The 20369-nt window shown below is 38.1% G+C and overlaps 1 long non-coding RNA gene across 2 annotated transcripts; it reads left to right on the forward strand.

Moving 5' to 3' along the window:
• Nucleotides 1–4720: 4720 nt before the first annotated feature.
• Nucleotides 4721–19188, forward strand: LOC127108511 (uncharacterized). 2 transcript variants are annotated; one of them, XR_007796054.1, is made up of 3 exons: nucleotides 4721–5579; nucleotides 9819–9921; nucleotides 18982–19188. It is a non-coding gene; the product is annotated as an uncharacterized LOC127108511 (long non-coding RNA). The 2 variants fall into 2 exon arrangements; XR_007796053.1 differs by lacking the exon at nucleotides 18982–19188 and adding an exon at nucleotides 11393–11596.
• The last annotated feature ends 1181 nt before the right edge of the window (nucleotides 19189–20369 follow it).

The following is a 20369-nucleotide window of genomic DNA, read 5'->3' on the forward strand; positions in this document are numbered from 1 at the left end:
ATACCTTGGCTCAGACACAAATTGTAGCGTTGTAACCAACCTAAACCATGCCATATAATGTTGAGTTGGTCTAGCACCATGTATGACTGGTTCATTTAAGATGTGTTGTCATCGATTCCTCCAATGATGACACATCTCTTTTGCGAAGTCCCTCCAGTCAGAATAATCCCATTGGGCATCGACTCTCTATTGATGCCAATCTCCCAAACACATCGGAGGTTCTGTAATTTGTTGCTGCATGCCGAACTGTAGTTTTACCCGGTCACTCTGGTGCATCTCCACAGTAGTAAACCGATAATTGGTGTTTTTGCTGTCCAAACTGCATAATCATCATGGTTAACCTGATGATCAAGACCCGGATATGGCCTCCAGATAAACTGTACAAGAATATGACCTGATTAGATGATAAATAATTTGATAATTATTTTTTAATCAAAATAGAGTTGTGTTGGGGTATTACATCATCTGGTCCAATGTGGTCCAATAGATTGCGATAGACTACTACATCATGTTTCAGACACCTGTTGTAGTTCATCTCTCTAACTGACCACCTAAATCAAAAACATTTGAAGAAAATATTATTTAGAGTTAGTTGTAATATAAAGTCTAATAATTAGATGGTAAAATTTTAAACTTACTTTGTTACAAAAGGGAATACAAATGGCTTCTCATTTACCGGTGCGAGTGACGACATTCTTGACCAACCCCATGCTTATAGCAAATATGCGCATGAGTAAAATGTACAAGTATTTTTTTTGCATACTTACACAACACACTATATAGATGAGCCAAAACAGCTGAACCCCAACTATTTGTGTTTCGTAACAACGGTGAATACATAATATTTACCATATTACCTATACTTTCGGGAAATAAAAAATTATCGAATAGAATCATAATATAACACCGAGCTTTAATTATTTTTTCATACTCGGTAGATTCTTCGGTCAATGTTATATTCACATAATATTGTTTGAGATATTTTAAGTTAATACCTTGACCCCTAGCTTGACCAGAAGTCTCTCCCATAGCTTGGTCGTCACACAAAGGGGCACCAAACAATTCATTGCAAATAGAGTTATCCTGGTTAACTCTACCATTTACGGCCTTACCATCGATACGTAGATCCAACAACATGTAGACATCCTCAAGTGTGACGGTACACTCACCGAAAGGAAGGTAAAATGTGTGGGTCTCCGATCTCCATCTCTCCAAAGCAAGAATAAATTTGTAGTCAACCGAGTATGAGACCATGTTAAGGATATTACCAAAACCACATCCTCGATTATATGGTTCTATCAAAGGATCGTGGGGTACATATTCATGTACACGATATCGAAATATTTATGGGTCCTAATAAAACATAAGTAAGAAATAAAATAAGAAGAAGTAATATACAATATTCACATAAATAAGAAATAAGTATGGAATAAGTAAGAAGTAATAACATACAAATGTCGTGATATTGTCGATTGTTCATCGATGTTCATCACCCATAGTCAATATAGACATAATGCTACAGAGATTGAGTGTTGCAGAGGTTGAGTGTTGTAAAGGTGGAGTGTTGCAGAGGTTGATTGTTAGTGTTGCAGATGTTGAGTCTTGTAAGTTGTTGCCCTATTTATATATGAGATAATGTTACATCATATGAATATGAAGCATGGGATAAGGTGCATGCATGTAAGGATAGGTGTATGATTCTAAGTCTAGGGAGCATGCTTTGTTTAAGACATGCATGATCACATGCGCCAAGGCTAATGACGCATGCATGCCTTTTTATGGATGCAAGGAAAAGACGCCTAAGGTTAGGGAGCATGCCTTGCTTTATGTGCCATTGGAAAGGGCGCTTGCCTTAGATTATTAGGGAATATGCATCTTCTTTGCAGGTGCATGCTTGTAGTGTTAGGGCAAAGATTCTTAGGGCAGAGATTCTTTGCAAGCGCATGCTTTGCATTATCGTGTTTCTGCATGGATTCTTTGCATTGCATTGTCTTGTCTTTGTAGATTAATTGCGTGATCAGTACATACACCGTCTCCCCTATTTAACTGCATGCGAATAACAGATCAATGCATTCACCATCAGTACCCATATAGATCAGTAGAAACACTAAAGTTACATTTAAAAAAAATATCTTCCTCACCATATTACATGATCAGTTCCCATACCGAAAGTGAAATATTTGAGCATCAACTATTCGGTTTTTGTTTTCGCAACACAGAAGTAACTCGATTTACAATAAATTGACGATCGAATTTTTTCACATTTGAAACAAAGAATAGAAAATAAATTGAAGTGTAGTCCGGTGGGACAAATCATCTATAAAAATCCAGTATGGTTTACAGACAACCAGGTAAAGTTTTATTAGTTAAAGATTAAAGATGATGACGATGTTCATCATATGTTTGTCAATCATGAACAATTCGAGTACAATGATATAGAGTTATATATATTACCACAACAATAACAAGTGTCTCAGTTTATTGATCAGTCACAAGTGTTTTGTGAAACTGATGATGATCCGCTGTCGCGCGCAGGTCAAAACGAGTGTTTTTCAAAAACGTAGTACGACGATAATTTTAACTCGGATATCATTCTCACAAGGATTCTTGATTATTATTATCCAAAGGTAAATCGAATTAAGGGGGGGGGGGTTGTTTGGTTTGGTGTTCGATTAAGAAAAAAGTGATTATTAAAAGCAATTCTTGAAATAAGCTGTTATGAAATAAGTGATTATGAAATAATTCAATCTACCGATTCAGTTCCTACTATCATCGATTAATATAATTTTAATACCCTAAGCGGATTGTCTATTCCTATTTGGATACAAACTCAATGACAAGCAAACGGGATAAGTTTTCATGGATTAAGCAAACATGATTGATCAGACACAAAAACGAATTAAGCAAACATGACGTGCCTATGTTAGGATCATACAATCAACCAAATTGAATCAATATATTTCATGCAATCAAATTAAGCATACAAGAACACAAAATATCATTGAAAGGAATTAAACTAAAATTAACATTATAATAATCTCAAGTTTTGGAACCTGAATTATGGCAGATCGAATCAGAGGGATTAATTCTCCATGGAATTCGTACAAGCTTTCAAATTATCATGAATAGTGATGCCGTCTACTCTTTTCGTCTGCCTAGGTTATAGGAAAAGTAGAATAAACCTAATTTGGTCAAAACATAACTCAGACCCAAACTAAATAACCCGACACAAAATATAAATCTAGTGCTGAAGGATTCAACGGATATTTCAACCATTCTACAGCCCGAATTAGCTTCTGACTTCTTCATGAAAGTCGTGGCTCTTTCTCTTAGCTTTCCAACGAATGGTAGCACGCCTCGATCCGATACTCCTAGATCCAGTTATGAATTTATTTGTGCAGGCCGCTAATGCTGAAAATAAACTGCGAAAAACAAATAAGTGTAAAAATAAGATAAATTATAAAAACACATTAAAAGGGAAAAATAACCAAACTAAAACATGGAAATGCATAAGTATAAATATAGAAGAATGTGCATCAAAATGCACTGATCAAATTCCCCCACACTTGAACTTTTGCACTCCGAGCAACATTTAAAATAAAACAAAGAAAACTCAAACACATCATTAGTTACTCATCCTAGGCTACAAGTCTTCTTCGGTTAAGTTTGCATCGATATGTACTAATCTTGCACACTAAGGATATCGTAGGAACACTAATCCACAATTGTGCAGTCATAAACCTCCTGAATACACAAATCAACTCGAATCATGTTATTATGTTAAAGCCTAACTTACTCATCCTTCTTTTTGCTCTTTTTCATTCAGGCGCAATCACATTAAGCCCGTTATCTCCACACTGTCATACCCCAATTTTGTCCGGACATATTTAAATTTTTGTAAAATCGATTTCATTTTTAATTTGCATCATATGCACAGTATGACATGCATTCCATCATGAATAATAACTAAAATATCAGTCAGAATAAATTTATTGAAAATACAGACAAATCGGTTGAATCATTTCCTCAAGTACGGACAAAATCAGCGGGTAAAATGTTTCAAAATTAAAATTACAGACACTAGTATTATTAATCTACGGTTCACGTAGTTTAACCTGGTGTGCTCGTTATATTTTTCAGCGACTGTTTCGGTTGCATTTTGACCCGCCTAAGCCTTTTAACCGGTGAAAATTTATTTCAGCATTTGAAGAAACGCTGTATTTTTTCAATAAGTATATTTTGCACTGATCATTTTCATACATCCGATTTAATTTTTTGAGTAAATTTTTGCCCAACTTTTATTCATTTTTAGTCGTTTTAATTTCGTTATTTTGTCAAAATAGTCGGATTGAATAAATAAAATTTTCCATGTTATTATTTTAATTTTATCATGATTATTCAAAAGTTGTGAATTTTATTTGATTTAATTGATTAAAATTGTTTTAAAATGATTAAGTTATCTAAAAACAACATTATAGGCATTTTAATTTATTTAAATAGTGTGTGCTTCTTGGTGTGTTTCTTTGATTCGATCCATGCCATCAATTCGAATTAATCGGTGGCTATTATTAGCAATCCACATTTGTCTCATTTATCCAATCAAAAATTAGGATTTAATGAATACTATTATTTAAGAAAAAACTGAAAATAAATAAAATAAAATAAAAAAACTCTCTCTCTAATACATTGCCTCCAACGGATATAAAAATAATAAAAAAAAAAGGCACGGTGACAGGAGTCATCACCAACGTCTCTCTGCTAAAATTCACATACACCACTCACTCTCTCCATAGAAAAAAGAAAAGAAAAAAGGAAAAGAGAAAAGCTGTACAGCTTTTCCTCCCCCACCTTCCTTCCTTCTTCGCCACCCACACAAAACGACAACCGCCGCTGCTCCCCTTTCCACTTCCATCATTGCCAACACCTCCACGTAACCGTTCTCCGTCCGCAACCCATCTTCATCATTCATCTCCACCGCAAAAACCCACACGTCGGCGGACTCAAACAACCACACAACACACGTCGCCGGCAAAAATCCTTCTCCAACCGCCGTGACCTAAAGCCGACGAACACCACCATCGCAACGCCCTTCTTCCGCTTCACCCTCACAAACCCTCCTTCTCCGAATCTCCTTCGCCAACAAGGAAAATCCGACCGCCGTACCACCACACACGCGACTCGCATCTCCGATCTACTTTTCCATTTCGATTTCAACTTCACCCTTCCACCATCACAGTTTCACCATTACATACCCTTGAAACCACCTTCAATCTATTCAATCTATATTGCTACTAGTTCGCTCACCTTCATTTGCATATACCAGTTGTGGACCGGTCATAAGCTTCAACTCGTATCACTGCTCATGAGAAGGAGAAATATCTATTACTGTTATGTGAACTCTAGTGCAGGTTAAAAAAAGCGGAGCGTAAGCAAGGATTTGGCCTTTTAGATGTTCGTAAAAAGCGGAAACCATAATAGCACATGACTTAATTCTCTACATCAAGGAGGCGGCGCGTGTTGGATTCAATTGAAGTTTCGGCATGCCCAATATCGCAACAGCATTGACATCATTTGACAACGTTGGTAACACTTTGAAAGATTAATTTTTGTGATTGCGTTTTTAATTGTTAGATTAGGTGTGATTTAGTGATGAATTGTGTTGGTGTCTTGTGAACCTTGCGAGCGTTCACGTAACAGGTTGCTGTTTTCTTAAAACTTTTCTTAAAACTTTTCTTAAAACTTCGAAAGGTGAACTTTTCTTAACTGTGTTGGTATCTTCTAACTTCGAAAGTTGCTATTTTCTAAAAACTTTTCTGCGTTACCAAGTCGTATTGATGGTGCGGAGCTGCTATTTTGCTTTTATTTTTGTTGCCGGTATAGCCGGGTTCAATAGGTGGATTTCACTCTGTTGATTTTTCTTTCAGCATATTTATGTAATGTCAAAGTTTTTATGTCATTTTCATTCTGCGAGTTCTATTTTTGATGAATGGTTTGCTGCTACATTACTCTGTTACATCTTGAAATTGGTTTGTTTAGCTTTTTTTCTTTTTTTTCGGTGATATTGTAGTAACCTTTGGTGAGCTGCTATTTTTTCCATTGCATTTTGAAAACTAGGTTTGGTTTGCAGAGTCGACATTATTTATAAGCCAGCATACCGCAAATTGTTTTTCTCTCTTCAGATACGTTAGTGTAAAGTTGATGCGTCCCTCCTGAGTTTCAGTCCACCTTTTTGCCTTTTCTATTATTCGCCTTAGCAGGCTTTGGTGGCCTTCTGGGCCCATTTGTTTTGATATATCTCCTTATTTTATTTTGGTTAGCATACGTTTAAGTTGCTGAATTTACTTGATTTAAACATGAGTTTTTTTATAAAAAAAACTTTATTATCATAATTTGTCTAATAATCAACTTAATTAATTAATATATTTTTAATATAATTTAGATAATTTATCCACCCTCTTTTTAGAGATCTATACGAAGTATTATTTGTGCTTGATTTTTCATGTGTATAAATTGATTGGTTTCACATGAGTGGTATGTTACAAATCACGATAAATCATTTCACAATTCCATCGGTTACTTATTCCATTTCCACTCTAATCAAATTATTTAATTAAATAAATTTTGTTTAGTTAGTTAATTTGGATTAATTAATTTTAATTAACCTGATTATTTGATCTAATTAAATAATTTTGGTAATTAATTTTAATTATCTTAATTAATCAATTTAATCGAATTTTAATAAATTAATAATTAAATATTGATTGATTTCTTCCATTATCATTTCATAATATACACTCGATTTCATTCAATTTCATCATCAATCCAAAACCACAAATAAATCGCACAATTCTCGATTCAAAGTTGATCCCATTTACAAACACCTTTGTAAGTCGATTGTTTTTAAGCATCGCCATCAACCTCACATGGCTTACTCTTGGGCTTTCTTACAATGAGACCTATTCGATTTTAATTAATCGAGTAGATGATTGATTCACTAAATAAAAATCCAATTTATCCGCAAATACAAATTCAAATCTCGATCTAATGTCGATTATTTTTATTCAAATCAAATTAAAATACACAATCACAATTGAGTACCCTTTCATTTGGAAATGAAAAGGGGGATGGTTTTGAGTTTTCAATTCCTCTCCTCGATTATTTGAATACGAGTTCTCTTACTCGGTTAGTCAAATAGTCGTCACTTCTATCCATTTAAGCACAATCAAACCGAATCATTTTTGTAATAAGAAATGAAAAGGGAGATGACTTTGAGTTTTCAACTTCTCTCCTCAACTGTTTGAATACGAGTTCTCTTACTCGGTTAGTCAAATAATTGTCATCTCTCTTAAAGACTTTCCTAACTCGTTTAAATCAAACTATTTCATAATAACGAAATGAAAAAGGAGATGACTTTGAGTCTTCAACTTCTCTCCCAATTGTTTGAATACGATTTCTCTTACTCGGTCAGTCGAACAATTGTCATTTTTCCACCAACTTATACCGTAAGTCAAATCATTTCATAATAAACTGTACGAAAAGGAAGATGGTCTTGAGTTTTCAATTCCTCTTCTCAAATGCTTGGATATGAGTTGTCTTACCCAGTCATTCAAGTAATTGTCTTCTATTCCCTTTCCCGATTATTAGGATACGAGTTGTCTCACTCGGCTATCCGAGTATTCGTCATCCATTCAACAACACATTAACTATTATCAAAACATTTTATAATTAAGGAGGAAAAAGAAAGTGGTATAGAGTTTTCTATTCCCTTTCCCAATTATCAGGATACGAGTTGTCTTACTTGACTATCCGAGTAATCCTCATCCAACAAAAATATCTCAACACATCACATTTATCTGCCCTCGCCCCGTGCGATCGAAACCAATCAAACATATTAATCCAACTTGTCACCTCCGTGTGATCAAAACTCTTTTCAAAAAGAACATTGTTAATCCTTTCTAATGCGCACAACAAACCAATGCTTAAGCCTCCACCGAGAGTAGACAGGCCAATGTTTAGCCTTTAGGATGCGATCCAAACAGTTGTTCATTAAAAAACACCAACCAACCGTAGTTCCCCGAACTACGAATGCTTTGATTTCCTTATTATACCATAAGGATACGTAGGCAGGAGATTGCTATATCTTCGCGAGCACACTAATGAAAAACCTCCCTTTTCTCCTTTCTGAGGTTCTCATCCGTTTCTTTTTTTTAAAATAATTTTATAACCTAAAGATAACAAACAAACATAAATTAACACTCGAAACACACATTAGAACTAAAAGGTTCCCGTTGAGTACAACGGACGTAAGAGGTGCTAATACCTTCCCCTTACGTAATCCACTCTCGAACCCGAATATGGTTGCGACAACCATTATTCTATTTCTTAAAGGTTTTATCGATATTTTCCTATTCCTTCATTGGAATAAATAAAGTTCGGTGGCGACTCTGTTCGAACAAAATATTTTCCGCGACCATCGCGAGGAATCGTATTTTTCGAGATGCGACACACACACCCATAGCAAGGTGACCGGTTATAGACTCTGATCCTTTTTGCACGGGATTCTAGTACTTACGTGGCATAACCCTTTGCTTACTCAGTTGTAGTTGCGGGGGATCAGACCGTAATCCGCCCTACCAAGTTCAGCACCAGAAACCGCTGAACCAACTGAAAACGAGTCTTATTTTCAATTTTTTTGAAGGTTCTACATCCGTTGGGTTAAGTGACCGGGTGAGGGTCACCAAACTTAGAAGGTGCATTCCCTTTTCTTTTTTTTTTTTTTTCGTTTTTCAGAACACTCACTTATATTCATCGGCTTCCCTGCGTAGAGTGTGTATAAGATGGTGCTGACTGCTGAAATAAACTACTCAAGAGCTGCCAGAGAATGAGAATTTAAGGCTAAAACATAATAAGAATTCGAATCAATTTCCATATGCATGAGACTTACGGTGTTAAGACGATACCGATCTTGCGAATTTTTCCCAAGTCTCTGCAAACTAATCTCAAATTAGTCAGTCTATAGCCTAAAACTTTCAAGAAGATGCATTTTTTTATTTTTTTATGACTGAAAACAAACATAACACTAACAAAAACAAGGAAAACAAACGAACAAATGATTTCCCTCCGCCACACTTAAAATAAGCATTGCCCTCAATGAAAAGACATTACTAATAAAGTAGAGAGAAGGAAAGAAAGACTCCCTGATCAAGTTGCAGGGCAGTTAGGTGCTTCCAAAGAAAGCTCCTTTATGCTGACATCTTCAGTCATTGAACTTTCATGGAATAGATTCAAGCGCTACCCATTGACTTTAAAAGTCTTGTTAGTACCTGCACTTTTTATTTCTACTGCACCATAAGGGACAACATTAGTAATAACAAAAGGGCCAATCCATTTGAATCGAAGTTTCCCAACCATAAACTTAAGGCATGAGTTAAATAGTAAAACCTGTTGGCCCACAGAAAATTCCTTCCTAGAAATCATTTTATCATGGAAGTGCTTAGTTTTCTCTTTATAAATCTTAGAGCTTTCATAAGCCTCTAGTCTAAGCTCTTCCAGCTGTTGTAATTGGAGTTTTCTTTCAATACCTGCTTGTTGCATCTCCAAATTACAACTTTTCACCGCCCAATAAGTGTAACACCCCGATAAAAATAAGCTAATTATTTAATTTAAGTTAATATTATATTTATTAATTTAATTAAATAATTGGAATTATTGGATTATTATTATTATTATTGGAATAATTATTATTGGAAAATATATATAAGTTGGAAATAAGGAAAAAGAGTTCCATTTTGGTAAAAAGAGTTTTCACGTGAAAACAGAGAAGCGACTCAAAAAGAGGAAAAGGGCAAAGAGACAGAGCAAGAGGAAGAAGGTTGGAGAAGAGAAAAGCTTGAAGCTTAAAGATTCGCCGGATTAATTCAGGTAAGGGGGGTTTATCGTCGTTTAATGGGTATTATGGGTTAACATGCAATGGGTAGTGATAAACCGTTGAATTGACCCTAATTGGGATGTTGAATGCTGAGAAATTGTGTTGGATAAGTTGTGTTAAAGCTGTAATTGAATATGTATTTGTGTGAGTTGTGATTTCCCGAACGTATAGCTTTTTACGGAATCGGAATCGGAGGTCCGGAAGTCCTCCAACGGCGGAAAATGCGGAGAATTCTGCATTCTGCTTCGTGTTAGCGCAGGAACAGCTTTCTGTCTTGCGTTAACCGGTTAACTCAGGGTGTTAACCGGTTAACACTGTTAGGAATTGTGAGGTATTGCTGTTTTGCTTGCGTTAACCGGTTAACCCAGGGCGTTAACCGGTTAACACTGTTAGGAATTTTGAGGTATTGCTGTTTTGCTTGCGTTAACCGGTTAACCCAGGGCGTTAACCGGTTAACACTGTTGTGATTTCTGAGAAATTGCTGTTCTGTCTGCGTTAACCGGTTAACCCATGGCGTTAATCGGTTAACACTGTTGAGTTTTGCCAGAAAGCGTGTTCTGTGTGCGTTAACCGGTTAACCCAGGGCGTTAACCGGTTAACACTGTTGGAAATTGGAAAAATTGATATTTTAATGTTGTGAACATAATTGGTGATTGGCCTATATCGATGTGTGATATAGTAGGGATTATTTCCCGCTGTTTTGAGCAGTATAGATATTAGTAGAGTGTGCTAATACTGCGATTGATTAATTGGCATGACATGATATGATTATGTGTTAAATATGCAGATGATGTGTGAAAATATGTATAATATTGTGAATGTATATATTATGCATGTGTTGGTGAATGGACTGTTTTATGGCTTAGAGTGTGAGCATATGTCCATTGTGGATTGTTATTGATGATGTTGCATTGCTAGGTGAATTAGCATGCATATTGTGGCCTTTAGGGTGGTAGCTAATTCCCATGGTGAGGAATTAGTGAGTAAATCATTGTGGATTGTTGTTGATGTTTGCATGCTAGGTGATTAGCGTGCATAGCATAGCCCTTGGGGTGGTAGCTAATTCCCATGGTGAGGAATTAGTGAGTGAGTCACTAGGTCTCAAATGAGTGGGACTAGTGGGCTTGGTAGCCGTATCTGGATTTGATCGGTGAGGTTGAACTATATGTTCACGAATAGTCGGTACCGCATGCATGGAGTCTCATTGCATAGTGTATGTATGGCGTATAATATGAATGGATGTATTCCAATATTATATGTGTGTTTTGTGTTGGTGTTGAGTGTGAATTGAGATTATACGTGTGCCTTATGTTGGTGTTGAGTATGATATTTGAGTTGATGTGCCGTTACTGAATGTGTGTTATGATTAGGGTGATGAAATGTGTTAAATTACTTAACATTGCATGATATTTTATAATGCTTATTATATCGATTGAGGAACTCACCCTTACAACTATTTTTCAGGTAACGAACAGTGATTGAGTAGGAGCTAGTGCTTGGAGTCTAGTGTAGTTCCTTAGTGGGTCATGCTCTGGTAGATGTAACATCGGGATGGGATGTTTTAAATGTTTTATTGTTGGTTGTGAACCAGTTTACATGTAATGTGTTACATGTTTTGCAAGATTGATTTGATTTCTATCCGCTGCGTATTGTGCAAATGTTTTATGTTTTGAATTAATAAAAGAGCATGACAGTTATTATGGTGAATGGTGTGAAGTGATTGTGTGACACCCTTAATTGCATAATTACTCTGATGTATATATTGCTATTTTAATTAAATATTTGGGGTATTTTAGAAGGGTGTTACAATAAGCACGGTGTTCTATCTCAACAGGAAGATGACACGCCTTACCAAAAACAAGTCGATAAGGAGACATCCCAATGGGTGTCTTGAAAGCTGTTCTTTGGGCCTAAAGTGCGTCTTTTAGACGACGGCTCCAGTCCTTCCTGTTTGGCTGCACCATTTTCTCTAAAACCTGTTTGATCTCCCTGTTTGAGATCTCAGCTTGCCCATTAGTTTGTGGGTGATATGCAATAGAGACTCTATGCACAACTCCATACTTCCGGAGCAAAGCTTCCATGGTGCGGTTACAGAAATGAGTGCCTTGGTCACTTATGATAGCTCGTGGTACTCCAAACCTGTAAAAGATATTAGACCTGACATAATCCGCAACAACTCTAGAATCATTAGTCCTAGTGGGGATAGCTTCCACCCACTTTGAAACATAATCAACAACAAGCAAAATGTAAAGGAAACCAAATGATACAGGAAAGGGACCCATGAAGTCGATTCCCCATACATCAAATACCTCACGGAAAAGCATAGGCTGCTGAGGCATTTCACTCTTGCGAGTGATGTTTGTACCTGCTATCTGGCACTCTTTACAAGTGCAGTAAGTCTCATAAGAATCCTTAAAAACAGTTGGCTAATAGAAACTTGAATCAAGGACTTTTCTTGCAGTCCTTTGCGGACCAAAGTGTCCGCCGACTTGAGATGCATGAGAAAATTTCAAAATGGATTCAATCTCATAGTCGGGGACACATCTCTTAATTACCTGATCACTACCAAACTTCCAAAGATATGGATCATCCCAAACATAATATTTGGCATCACTCTTGAGTTTGTGAATCTGTGATCTAGATGCACCTGTAGGAAAAACACCATCAACAAGAAAATTAACAATGTCAGCAAACCAAGGTGTAATCCCATGTAAAAGAAAAAGCTGCTCATCAGGAAAGTCATCCTGAATAGGAAAATGATCTTCATCTCTCTCTATTTTGCTCAAGTGATCAACCACTAAGTTCTCAGCTCCACTTTTGTCTTTAATCTCTACACTAAACTCTTGGAGCAATAACATCCATCGAATCAATCTCGATTTTGCTTCCGGCTTCTTCAACAAGTACTTCAAAGCTGCATGGTCAGTAAAAATAACAACCTTGGAACCTAGCAAGTATGATCTGAATTTATCAAGAGCAAAAACAATAGCTCTGGGTATGCTAGCTGGAGTACTTGGAGGGAATCCGAATGTTGTGGGAATGGGAGCTGCTCGTCAACTGAGTGAGTTCCAGAAGAACAATCCTCCAATGTTCAAGGGAGCATACGATCCAGATGGTGCTCAGAAGTGGTTGAAGGAGATCGAGAGGATCTTCCGAGTGACTGAGTGTGCCGATAACCAGAAGGTCAGGTTCGGTACGCATATGCTGTCAGAAGAAGCAGATGATTGGTGGGTTGCTACCCGCACTGAGTTGGAATCTGCTGGGAATGCTGAGATCACTTGGGCTGTGTTCAGAGAGAGATTCCTGAGGAAGTATTTTCTAGAGGATGTCAGAGGAAAGAAAGAGATAGAGTTCTTGGAATTGAAGCAGGGCAACCGGTCTGTTACTGAGTATGCTGCTAAGTTCACAGAGCTGTCGAAGTATTACACTCCCTATGATGAGGCTACTGGAGAATTTTCAAAATGTGTGAAGTTTGAGAACGGGTTACGTCCCGAGATCAAGCAGGCTATTGGGTATCAGCGGATTAGAGTGTTTTCTGACTTGGTTGACTGTTGCAGGATTTTTGAACAGGATACCAAGGCCAGAGCGGAGAGCTATCAGCAGAGGGTTGATAGAAAAGGCAAGAATCAGAATGATCGTGGGAAACCGTATGCAGCTGACAAAGGTTTCCAGAGACAGAGTGGGATGAAGAGGCCTAGTGGGGGAGACTCCAGTGCCTCTGCTAAGTGTTTCAGATGTGGACAGGCTGGACATCGTATCCATGAGTGTACCAGTAATGAGAAGAAGTGTTTTAAGTGTGGAAAAGGTGGGCACTTGGCTGCAGAGTGCCGGTTGAAGACTGTGACTTGTTTCAACTGTGGAGAGGTGGGTCATATCAGTCCACAGTGTCCTAAGCCGAAGAGAGAGAACCAGTCGGGAGGCAAGGTCTTTGCTTTATCGGGTTCTGAGACTTTTGCAGATGATCGTTTGATCCGAGGTACGTGTTATATTAATGGCTTTCCTCTTGTAGCTATTATCGACACAGGTGCGACTCATTCCTTTATATCTTTGGATTGTGCTGTGAAACTTAAGTTAGAGATATCTGAGATGCATGGAAGTATGGTGATTGATACTCCTGCGAAGGGTTCAGTGACTACTACTTCAGTTTGTTTGAACTGTCCTTTGAGTATTTTTGGTAGAGACTTTGGGATGGACCTAGTGTGTCTTCCACTAGTGCAGATTGATGTTATTCTGGGTATGAACTGGTTGGTGTCTAACCGAGTCTATATCAACTGCTTTGATAAGACTGTGATTTTTCCTGAGATTGAGGAAGAAAAGAGTTTGTTTCTATCAGCAAGGCAGGTGAATGAGGCAGTAGTAGATGGAGCAGAGTTGTTTATGCTGTTAGCGACTTTGGAGGCTAAAGATAAACTGGTGATTTGCGATCTAGCTGTGGTGTGTGATTTTCCTGATGTGTTTCCGGAAGAAGTGAATGAATTACCGCCAGAGCGTGAAGTTGAGTTCTCGATTGATGTGGTACCTGGTACTAGGCCGGTGTCGATGGCTCCGTACCGTATGTCTGCTGTTGAGTTAACTGAATTGAAGAGTCAGTTGGAAGATCTGTTGGATAAGAAATTTATTCGTCCGAGTGTGTCACCGTGGGGTGCACCAGTGTTATTGGTTAAGAAGAAAGAAGGTACTATGAGGTTGTGTGTGGACTACAGGCAACTGAATAAAGTGACGATCAAGAATCGGTATCCTTTGCCAAGGATTGATGATTTGATGGATCAGTTAGTTGGTGGGAGTGTGTTCAGCAAAATAGATTTGAGGTCGGGATATCATCAAATACGTGTGAAAACTGAGGATATTCAGAAGACTGCTTTCAGAACGAGGTATGGACATTATGAGTATTCTGTAATGCCTTTTGGTGTGACTAATGCGCCTGGAGTGTTTATGGAGTATATGAATAGGATTTTCCATCCGTACCTAGATCAGTTTGTTGTGGTGTTTATTGACGATATTTTGGTGTATTCGAAATCTGAAGAAGAGCATGCTGAGCATTTGAGAGTGGTTTTAGGAGTTCTACGAGAAAAGAAGTTATTTGCTAAACTGTCTAAGTGTGAATTTTGGTTAGAAGAGGTTAGTTTTCTTGGTCATGTGATTTCAAGAGATGGTGTTGCTGTTGATCCTTCTAAGATAGAAGCGGTATCTAAGTGGGAAGCTCCGAAGTCAGTTTCGGAGATAAGGAGTTTTCTTGGTTTGGCTGGCTATTATAGGAAGTTCATTGAGGGATTTTCTAAGTTGGCGTTACCGTTGACGATGTTGACTAGAAAGGGGCAAGCGTTTGTTTGGGACTCAAAATGTGAAGAAGGTTTCCAAGAGTTAAAGAGAAGGTTAACTACTGCTCCTATTCTGATATTACCAAGTCCGTCGGAACCATTTGAGGTTTTCTGCGATGCGTCATTGTTGGGCTTGGGTGGTGTGTTAATGCAGAATAAGCAGGTTATAGCTTATGCTTCGAGACAGCTGAGGGTTCATGAGAGGAACTATCCGACACACGATTTAGAGTTGGCAGCTGTGGTATTTGTTCTGAAGTTATGGAGGCATTACTTGTACGGGTCAAGATTTGAGGTTTTCAGTGACCATAAAAGTTTAAAGTATTTGTTTGATCAGAAAGAGTTGAATATGAGACAGAGGAGATGGTTAGAGTTTCTGAAGGATTATGACTTTGGTTTGAATTACCATCCGGGTAAAGCAAACGTAGTGGCTTATGCATTGAGTCGGAAATCATTGCATATGTCTATGTTAATGGTTAAAGAATTGGATTTAATTGAGTAGTTTAGAGACTTGAGTTTGGTGTGTGAGAGTACTCACAATAGTGTTAAATTGGGAATGTTGAAGTTAACGAGTGGTATTCTGGATGAGATCAGAGAGGGTCAGAAATCCGATGTGCTTTTGGTGGACAAGTTGACTTTAGTGAATCAAGGTCAAGGTGGCGAATTCAGAGTTGATGAGAATGGTGTTTTGAAATTTGGTGATCGGGTGTGTATTCCGGATGTTACCGAGCTTAAGAAGAGTATTCTTGAGGAAGGACATCGTAGTGGCCTGAGTATTCATCCTGGGGCTACGAAGATGTATCATGATTTGAAAAAGTTATTTTGGTGGCCGGGAATGAAAAGAGAAATTGCGAGTTTTGTTTATTCTTGTTTGACTTGTCAGAAGTCAAAGATTGAGCATCAGAAGCCGTCTGGGCTAATGCAACCGTTGGCTATTCCAGAGTGGAAGTGGGATAGTATCAGTATGGATTTTGTTTCTGGTTTACCGAGGACAAGTAAGAATTTTGAAGCTATTTGGGTGATTGTCGATAGACTGACGAAATCGGCTCATTTCATTCCGATTAGAATGGATTATCCGTTAGAGAGATTAGCCGAGTTGTATATTGAGAAGATTGTAAGTTTGCATGGTATTCCGTCGAGTATTGTTTCGGACAGAGATCCTAGATTTACATCGAAGTTCTGGGAAGGTTTGCAGAGGGCTTTGGGAACTAAGCTGAGATTGAGTTCTGCATATCATCCGCAGACTGATGGTCAGACTGAGAGGACGATTCAGTCACTGGAGGATCTTTTGAGAGCTTGTGTTTTGGAAAAGGGAGGTGCTTGGGATTGTTACTTACCTTTGATTGAGTTTACCTACAACAATAGTTTTCATTCGAGCATTGGTATGGCACCGTTTGAAGCTTTGTATGGTAGGAGATGTCAGACGCCTTTATGTTGGTATGAGTCCGGTGAGAGTGCTGTGGTTGGACCGGAGATTGTTCAACAGACTACGGAAAAGATTAAGATGATTCAGGAGAAGATGAGAATTGCTCAGAGTCGTCAGAAGAGTTATCACGACAAGAGGAGGAAGGCACTTGAGTTTCAAGAGGGGGATCATGTGTTTCTTCGTGTTACTCCGATAACTGGGGTTGGTCGAGCTTTGAAGTCGAAGAAGTTGACACCTCGATTTATTGGTCCCTATCAGATTTTGGAGAGGATAGGAGAGGTAGCCTATCGTATCGCTTTACCGCCGTCACTTGCGAATTTGCATGAGGTTTTCCATGTGTCTCAGTTGAGGAGGTACATTCCTGATCCGTCGCATGTGGTCCAAGTGGATGATGTACAGGTGAGAGATAACCTGACTGTTGAAACATCACCTATGAGGATCGAGGATCGAGAGTTGAAACAGTTGCGGGGTAAAGAGATTGCCTTGGTGAAGGTAGCTTGGGGAGGACCAGCAGGTGGCAATGTGACTTGGGAACTTGAGAGTCAGATGAAGGAGTCCTATCCAGAGTTATTCGCTTGAGGTATGTTTTCGAGGACGAAAACTCTTTTAGTGGGGGAGAGTTGTAACACCCCGATAAAAATAAGCTAATTATTTAATTTAAGTTAATATTATATTTATTAATTTAATTAAATAATTGGAATTATTGGATTATTATTATTATTATTGGAATAATTATTATTGGAAAATATATATAAGTTGGAAATAAGGAAAAAGAGTTCCATTTTGGTAAAAAGAGTTTTCACGTGAAAACAGAGAAGCGGCTCAAAAAGAGGAAAAGGGAAAAGAGACAGAGCAAGAGGAAGAAGGTTGGAGAAGAGAAAAGCTTGAAGCTTAAAGATTCGCCGGATTAATTCAGGTAAGGGGGGTTTATCGTCGTTTAATGGGTATTATGGGTTAACATGCAATGGGTAGTGATAAACCGTTGAATTGACCCTAATTGGGATGTTGAATGCTGAGAAATTGTGTTGGATAAGTTGTGTTAAAGCTGTAATTGAATCTGTATTTGTGTGAGTTGTGATTTCCCGAACGTATAGCTTTTTACGGAATCGGAATCGGAGGTCCGGAAGTCCTCCAACGGCGGAAAATGCGGAGAATTCTGCATTCTGCTTCGTGTTAGCGCAGAAACAACTTTCTGTCTTGCGTTAACCGGTTAACCCAGGGTGTTAACCGGTTAACACTGTTAGGAATTTTGAGGTATTGCTGTTTTGCTTGCGTTAACCGGTTAACCCAGGGCGTTAACCGGTTAACACTGTTGTGATTTCTGAGAAATTGCTGTTCTGTCTGCGTTAACCGGTTAACCCATGGCGTTAATCGGTTAACACTGTTGAGTTTTGCCAGAAAGCGTGTTCTGTGTGCGTTAACCGGTTAACCCAGGGCGTTAACCGGTTAACACTGTTGGAAATTGGAAAAATTGATATTTTAATGTTGTGAACATAATTGGTGATTGGCCTATATCGATGTGTGATATAGTAGGGATTATTTCCCGCTGTTTTGAGCAGTATAGATATTAGTAGAGTGTGCTAATACTGCGATTGATTAATTGGCATGACATGATATGATTATGTGTTAAATATGCAGATGATGTGTGAAAATATGTATAATGTTGTGAATGTATATATTATGCATGTGTTGGTGAATGGACTGTTTTATGGCTTAGAGTGTGAGCATATGTCCATTGTGGATTGTTATTGATGATGTTGCATTGCTAGGTGAATTAGCATGCATATTGTGGCCTTTAGGGTGGTAGCTAATTCCCATGGTGAGGAATTAGTGAGTAAATCATTGTGGATTGTTGTTGATGTTTGCATGCTAGGTGATTAGCGTGCATAGCATAGCCCTTGGGGTGGTAGCTAATTCCCATGGTGAGGAATTAGTGAGTGAGTCACTAGGTCTCAAATGAGTGGGACTAGTGGGCTTGGTAGCCGTATCTGGATTTGATCGGTGAGGTTGAACTATATGTTCACGAATAGTCGGTACCGCATGCATGGAGTCTCATTGCATAGTGTATGTATGGCGTATAATATGAATGGATGTATTCCAATATTATATGTGTGTTTTGTGTTGGTGTTGAGTGTGAATTGAGATTATACGTGTGCCTTATGTTGGTGTTGAGTATGATATTTGAGTTGATGTGCCGTTACTGAATGTGTGTTATGATTAGGGTGATGAAATGTGTTAAATTACTTAACATTGCATGATATTTTATAATGCTTATTATATCGATTGAGGAACTCACCCTTACAACTATTTTTCAGGTAACGAACAGTGATTGAGTAGGAGCTAGTGCTTGGAGTCTAGTGTAGTTCCTTAGTGGGTCATGCTCTGGTAGATGTAACATCGGGATGGGATGTTTTAAATGTTTTATTGTTGGTTGTGAACCAGTTTACATGTAATGTGTTACATGTTTTGCAAGATTGATTTGATTTCTATCCGCTGCGTATTGTGCAAATGTTTTATGTTTTGAATTAATAAAAGAGCATGACAGTTATTATGGTGAATGGTGTGAAGTGATTGTGTGACACCCTTAATTGCATAATTACTCTGATGTATATATTGCTATTTTAATTAAATATTTGGGGTATTTTAGAAGGGTGTTACAATAAGCACGGTGTTCTATCTCAACAGGAAGATGACACGCCTTACCAAAAACAAGTCGATAAGGAGACATCCCAATGGGTGTCTTGAAAGCTGTTCTTTGGGCCTAAAGTGCGTCTTTTAGACGACGGCTCCAGTCCTTCCTGTTTGGCTGCACCATTTTCTCTAAAACCTGTTTGATCTCCCTGTTTGAGATCTCAGCTTGCCCATTAGTTTGTGGGTGATATGCAATAGAGACTCTATGCACAACTCCATACTTCCGGAGCAAAGCTTCCATGGTGCGGTTACAGAAATGAGTGCCTTGGTCACTTATGATAGCTCGTGGTACTCCAAACCTGTAAAAGATATTAGACCTGACATAATCCGCAACAACTCTAGAATCATTAGTCCTAGTGGGGATAGCTTCCACCCACTTTGAAACATAATCAACAACAAGCAAAATGTAAAGGAAACCAAATGATACAGGAAAGGGACCCATGAAGTCGATTCCCCATACATCAAATACCTCACGGAAAAGCATAGGCTGCTGAGGCATTTCACTCTTGCGAGTGATGTTTGTACCTGCTATCTGGCACTCTTTACAAGTGCAGTAAGTCTCATAAGAATCCTTAAAAACAGTTGGCTAATAGAAACTTGAATCAAGGACTTTTCTTGCAGTCCTTTGCGGACCAAAGTGTCCGCCGACTTGAGATGCATGAGAAAATTTCAAAATGGATTCAATCTCATAGTCGGGGACACATCTCTTAATTACCTGATCACTACCAAACTTCCAAAGATATGGATCATCCCAAACATAATATTTGGCATCACTCTTGAGTTTGTGAATCTGTGATCTAGATGCACCTGTAGGAAAAACACCATCAACAAGAAAATTAACAATGTCAGCAAACCAAGGTGTAATCCCATGTAAAAGAAAAAGCTGCTCATCAGGAAAGTCATCCTGAATAGGAAAATGATCTTCATCTCTCTCTATTTTGCTCAAGTGATCAACCACTAAGTTCTCAGCTCCACTTTTGTCTTTAATCTCTACACTAAACTCTTGGAGCAA

The sequence above is a fragment of the Lathyrus oleraceus genome, chromosome 7 (genome assembly GCF_024323335.1).
Source record: "Lathyrus oleraceus cultivar Zhongwan6 chromosome 7, CAAS_Psat_ZW6_1.0, whole genome shotgun sequence".
Lineage (NCBI taxonomy): Eukaryota > Viridiplantae > Streptophyta > Magnoliopsida > Fabales > Fabaceae > Lathyrus > Lathyrus oleraceus.